The following is a 6,880-nucleotide window of genomic DNA, read 5'->3' as shown; positions in this document are numbered from 1 at the left end:
CGCCATGCAACAGGGCTCACATGGGAGGTCTATCATAAGAGGAGAGAAGGGGGCAGAGAGGAGACAGAGGCCGGTCCCTGGGGACAAGAGTGGCAGAAGAGAAAGAGGAAGAGAGGGAGAGAAAGGGAAGGAAGGAGAGAGACAGAGGGGAAAGAGAGGGGGTAGCTAATAAGGGGCTCCCCCAGGAAGATGTCTCTCCTCAACAGTCATTGGTTGCCTGTAGTTTTCTGTTTATGGGGTGGAGTCCCATGAGATTTCCCCTGCCACGTTAGCATGTCTATTGTGATATGATTGCTCAGGTCTTGTTTAGGCAGCCATGTTGTTGAGCTATCATGGGTATAGTTTCTTTGTTGTTTCTAGAGACATAACCTCCCAGCAAATCCTGCTCCTCTGGCTCTTAAAATCTTTCTGTTCCATCTTCTGTGATGTTTCCTGAGCCTTGGATGTGGATTTATGTCGTAGATAGACTTTCTGGAGATTATTGTGCTGGGCAGCCCACAATCAGTTGTGCTCTGAATTTTGACAAGTTGTGTTTTCTGGAATGGTCTCTGTCTGCTGCAAAGAGAAGCTTCTTAGATGACGGGGACAGGCTCATCTAACTGTGAGCACAGGGTGGGCATGTGGCATATTCTAACTGTGAGCACAGGGTTAGCATGTACTATTAGCACAGCGGCAACAGCAGGCACTCCTCTGAGATCCACTAAGATCTACGACCTCACTCTCCCTGGGGAGCTGGCTAGAGTTTTGACACAAGGCAAGATTTCCCTTCTGTTGAGCTGGCTGCGAGTCCACTTAAACAGCAGCTGGCTTCCCCTTCTGTAACTTTAGGGATATCTTGCCATGCTGGTCCTTGGCGCTGTTCATTGCCTCTTTCCCTATGGTGGTTTGAATGAGAATGGCCCCTTTAAGGTCAGATGTTTGAATGCTTGATCTCCAGTTAGGGGAACCGGTTTGAAAGGATTAGGAGGTGTGGCCCTGTTAGAGGAAGTGTGTCACTGAGGGGAGTGGGTTTTGAGGTTTCAAAAACCCATGCCAGGACCCAGTCCCCACTCTCCTCTTCTCTTCTCTTCTCTTCTCTTCTCTTCTCTTCTCTTCTCTTCTCTTCTCTTCTCTTCTCTTCTCTTCTCTCTCTCTCTCTCTCTCTCTCGTCTGTCTCTCTGTCTCTCTCTCTCCTCTCTCTGTCTCTCCCTCTCTCTCTCTCTCTCTCTCTCTCTCTCTTTCTCTCTGTGTCTGTCCCTCTCCTCTCCCTCCCTCTCTCTCTCTCTCTCTGCCTGCAGACTACAGATCGGGTGTGAGCTCTCAGCTACCTGTACCACACACCCACACCATGACGGTCATGGGCTCACCCCTGAAGCTGTAAACAAGCCCCCAATTAAATGCTTTCTTTATAAGGTTCCTTGGCCATGATGTCTCATTGCAGCAACATTTTAAACAAATGGCCAACACCAGATGTGGGATATTGCCCTATGACTTGTAGGCTGAGAAGACCCCAGAGGTCCTGAAATGATTCAGATACTGCCATTTCTCTTATTTTCCCCGTGGAGTTGTATGATAAGACTCTATTGCTGAAGACACACACACACACACTTTGACTGTAGGCATAGGGAACACAAGCTAGAACTGAGATGGAGGAGACGTCTTCCCTACTGCATGGCTTCCACAAAACTGGAAGGCACAGGGTAGGCTAAGGGAGCCCAAACCATTAGCAGCCTTACTTAGCCAGGTAGGAGCTACAATACTGACCTACCAGACAAAATGTGCCCACTGGTATAATAGTGGCACAGATGTTATGAAAATAACCAATCACTTTCTGCATGAATTTGGGGTCTGTTCCACAGGAGGAAATTTAGCCCCCCATATTGTAAACCTTGTCAAAAGCCCAAGGCGGTAGGGGATATAAGCCATAGTGAGGAACTGCCTTCCAAATATTTGTGTCTATTCCTATAGTGATTAGTGGGGCACTCAGGTTTGGTCAGAGGAACCTCTGTTTTCAGTGAGTTATTGGTAATGTAAAGACTCATAACTGGTCCAAGTGCTGAGAAGAAGTGACCATCGAGCACTCCATCCTAGACAGGGTATCTGTACCCATGCCCCTACTCCACCCCCCGACTCAAAGAGCATCACAGAAGAGAGGGCAGGAAGATTGTAAGAGCCAGAGGACCGGGAGGGCTGAGAGACACAGATGTTGCCTTCACAAGCTCACAGCAGCTGTGATTATCTGGACAAGGCGGAATCTGTCAACACTCCATCATAAATAGTATAGGATACTCATGAGGCGCTTGGTAGTTAATTGTCGCTAGAGGAGGGGGAGCCTCTTTTTTTCAGTGGTGTAACCACTGGTAAGTGGCTCAGCTCCTTACTGAAGATCAGTTTGAGAGAAAGTTCAGTAGTAGCCATATAGTGGAGGTGACATTCCTCGGGCAAAGACCTGAGGGTGGGTTGTGTGGGAAAGAAGTGGACCCAGTGATGTGCATATGTAAACCCAGCGCAAGGGAAGCTGAAGGAAGATTGTAAGTTTAAAACCACACTGGGGAACACAGTGTGGTTTGTATCAAAAAATAAATAATAAATAAAATAAAAAAAGGTCTGGTAGGTGACAAGTCCCTTTGGTGGTTTTGCATGGTCTCATGAAAACCCAGCCTTTGATACAAACAGACACAGTTGGAAACAATGTGTTGCTTCTCCCCAGCTTGCTGAGATGACACTTGGAAAGAGGCACGGATCTCAGAACAAGATTCAGTGACTGAGGAGAAAACTAGGGTCTTGATGTTTGGATTACAGTCAGACATTTGGTCAACTGACTGGACCCCCAGCAATGCAACCCATATGGCATCCTCTCCACCCAATCTCTGGGGCTGGTTCTTGCAGTCCCAGAAACGCAAGAGAACTTTGGAGATGGGAGGATAGAACATTCTGGGATCTGAGCACAGCAGAAGGAATTGGAGGCAGCTGTGCCTCCCGACTCTTCCTGCTAGGTGTGAGCCTAGAAAATAGAGTGCAGATAGAAACTGATCTCAACAGCCTGCGTCAGAGGAGCTGTATTGGGGGCAGGCTGACTGACTATGTATGCCAAGTCACAGAGAAATCTGTTGTCCGGCACAGCTCAGCACAGTCTTGGTGATCCGAGAGCTCTCAGTATGGCAAACACCAGAGAGGTACCCTCACTCACCAGTGACCTTGGCATTCTCACCGTAAGTACAGTAACGCTCCTGCCAGTGGACCTCTGGGCTGCAGACACAACCACACCATGGCAGAAGTTTGAAGGACAACTTTGCATAGCTACCCGAACTTACCTGTGAGGATCTGTGACAGGGAAATTCACTACTCTGACTGGGAATAGTCACATGATGGGATCTGGAAGTGCACATCTCTAGCCCTAGCACTCAGAGAGCCGAGCCAGAGGATGGCAAGTTCAAGGCCATCCTAAGCTACCTCACTAAACCCTGTCTCAAAAGGGGAAACAAAATAAGATGGGGTGCTATTGTGAGAGGCTATGGAACCTGCAGGAAGAGCTGCCTTTCTGAGGGGAGTATGTCAGAAGGGATGGGACACTGACAGCTAGACCCGGCCCTGGTTCCTGTCATCTTCTGCATCATACGACCTGAACTGCTCTGCCATGCCTGTGCCGCCGTGACATACTGAAACCTTTTGAAACTGTGAGGTTGCTTTCCTCCTTTCTGTTGTCTCTGTCACCATGGTAGAAACACAGCTAGTATTGTTGTCCGACTGGAATCGACAGCTCAGCCCCATTTCTCTCTCTCCAAACCCCATCCTCTCAGAAAAACCGCCTAGACGGTTGTGGCGGCCCCCCTTGAGTTGCTAGTGGCCTAGTCCCTGCCTAAAGCATTATAATCGGGCACAAACCGAGCCTGTGGAGGACCTGTCATCATCCCATGCCTACAAAGTATTTAAGTCTCTGCTTTAGATCGGCCATGTGATTTTTTTTTCTGCCTCTTCCCCCACTACCACCTCAATCTCTGGGGGCTGAAGGAGTCACCTGGGAGTTGCTTTGCTCAGAATAAACCTGGTCTTTTACTTTTTAATTCGGCTTGATCTGATTTACCTTGTCGGCAGAGAAACCTGTTTTGGGGTACAGAAACCTACTAATGATGTCACAGCAGCTTTAAGTTCCAAGGAAGCCTGATGAAGCCTGTTAGGAAAACCAGACATATTCTGACCTCTGTGTGCCTGTTAGGAAAAGCAGATGTACCCTGGCCCGCTGTGTGCCTATGTGCTGAGGGTGGTCAGGGCTTCAGACCCTACGTGACTGCGTGCAGTGGAAGGCTTATTTACTTTCCATTTGTATTCTTTGTTTTTGGTCTTTCTGAAGATAATTCCCTGAGCCTCTTGACTTCTGGATATAAAGTGGGTAGAGACCGGATGTAAACATAAGATTATAAACTGGTGGGCTGTCAGGAGTGCTCCAGTAAAACCTATTCTAGGAAAAACTTGTTAAACTGAAAGGTATTTCTGTCCTGCTGACACCACCCATATAGTTTATGCATAATGGACTCTTGTTTTACTCTCTGGCAAAGTGCAAGATGTGGAGTGAAAATGTTTGAAAACATGGAGATTTCTCATACTTTTAATCCCAGCACTCAGGAGACAGAGGCAGGAGGATCTCTGTGAGTTCAAGGCCAGCCTGGTCTACAGAGCGAGTTCCAGGACAGGCTCCAAGCTACAGAGAAATTCTGTCTAAAAAAAAAAACAAAAAAACAAAAATAACAAAGAAACAGAAGAAGAAGAAGGAGGAGGGGGCAGCAAATATCAAGATCATACCTTGTTCTTGAATGAAAAATGAACTAGAAAGAGAACATGGCTACTCCTGTCATATGGAGGTTTTTGTTGTTGACATAAAGGAGAAAACAGGCAAAGGGAAGAGTCCAGGCTGAACATGGCGGGCAGACTAAGCCCCACCATGAGAGCAAGAGAGGAGCCCATGACCAAGAGAGGTGGCCTGGGCCAAGAGCCCAGCCTAGCTCAAATGACTGAGCTATAAAGGGAAGGGCAGCCCAGCCCAGTCCCCAGGCTATAGAAGTTTAGAGGAGGCTGTCAAGTGTGCCAGCCAGGAGGACCCAGTAACAGCTAGGGACCAGGGTGCTGGGAAGACCTGGTGGCCAGAATCCACTGTGAGGTGTTAATAGGTACCTCAATGAGCCTTTTGTCTGGGCCTTGAGACCTCCCAGTTCTGGGCCCATTCTGAAAAGCATAACCTAGAATTAGAAGGCCAGAGAAATCAAGGCTGAGACATCCAGAAACTAGAGAACATTTTCCTCTCAGATGGCTACCATCAGACGCCAGGGTGAAGAGCATGGCGTGAGTCCTAGCTGGTCGTAATGATGACCTTCTGCAGACAGTGCCTCTGCTCTTCTCCACAGGTCAAGGAGAGCACCTGACCTTTACACCACGGGAAAGCCAGGCAACACGGATATGTGCTGAAAAGGCCTGAGACTGTCATGGGCCCTGCAGCGGGTGGGCAGCCTGCCACCCTGCTTTGGCAACTTCCAATCATGACTCCACGGAGAAAGGGTGATGTTTCTTTTCTTCTTCTATCAGAAGAATTATTATTCTCAATGAGTTACCTCTTCCAGGTAAAGTTTCAAGTTTTAAATAGACATAAATCAAAGTAATTAATTTCTAATTGGGAGGTCCCAGAATCCACGCATCTCTCCCGGTCTCCCAGGAAAGTGCTCCCTGTGTTGGGTGCAGGGCCATTATCAGACGTTTTTCTTGTTTTTTGTTTGTTTGTTTTGTTTTTGCTTTTGCTTTTGTTTTTTGAGACAGGGTTACTCTGTAGCTTCGAAGCCTGTCCTGGAATTCACTCTGTAGAGCAGGTGCCTCGAACTCACAGAGATCCACCTGTCTCTGCCTCCCGAGTGCTGGGATTAAAGGTGTGCACCACCACTGCCTGGCGTTGTCAAACATTTTAAACCTTGACTCAAGAGGCTCTAAACTCTACCCAAGCTGACTTCAAAGAACTCTACAGAGGGTTTGCTTGTTTTTGTTTGGGGTTTATTTATTTATTATTCATTCATTCATTTTCAGAGACTCAGAAAAGGCCTAGTACTAACTTAGATAGGTCTAAATGTTTAGATTCTGAGAAAGAGATGGAGAAATTTGTATTTCAGTCTGCTAAAGGACGTAAGTCCTGCATGTATTTAAAAAAAATTTTTTTTAAACTTTTGAGACAGGTTTCATCTAACCCAGGATGGTCTTGAACTTGTTGCGAATCCAAGGTTGATCTTGAACTTCTGATTCTTCTGCTTCCATCTCCAAGAGCTAGAATTAAGGGGTACACTTCACACGTAGCCAGAGACAGACACTCAGCATAGATGAACGTGAGCTAGAATTAAGGGACACATACCACGCTTAGACCAAGATGAACGTGAGCTAATCATAAATGGCTGTTTTCCTGTGACTGCAACGTGCAAGAACATACTGCGGATACAAGAGAGTATGTGGGTGGGCGCTAAAGACTCAAGAGAAAACAGTGTTTTCAGAAGATAATGTCGCTAGGATGAGATTCACAGCTAGCCTGGCAGAGGGCTGTGGGATGAAGCTGGTTCCCTGGGTTCTTCCTGACAGGGAGGAGTCAAGAGCAGCCAGGGTGATGAGTTCTGAGGAAAATGCAGTAGACCAGTCTCCTGGAGGGGACAGGAGAGGATGGGAACACTCTAGGACACGGCCCCAGGCAGCACCAGTCGAAAGACTCTATACAGGGCACCCATCGCCCACACCAAGTTTCACAGGAACTGTCTTGTCCGCTGGTGCATATTCAGCAGGAAAGGTCTAGAAGAAGGGTCCCGAAGGCTGTGGCATTGCATCTGTTAGGGAGAGGCTTGTCACATCACATCAGGGTCCAGTTGGGTTTCCACTGTGA

This window comes from Chionomys nivalis, chromosome 24 (genome assembly GCF_950005125.1).
Source record: "Chionomys nivalis chromosome 24, mChiNiv1.1, whole genome shotgun sequence".
NCBI classification, from domain to species: domain Eukaryota; kingdom Metazoa; phylum Chordata; class Mammalia; order Rodentia; family Cricetidae; genus Chionomys; species Chionomys nivalis.
Note: the sequence above shows the minus strand (reverse complement) of the source record.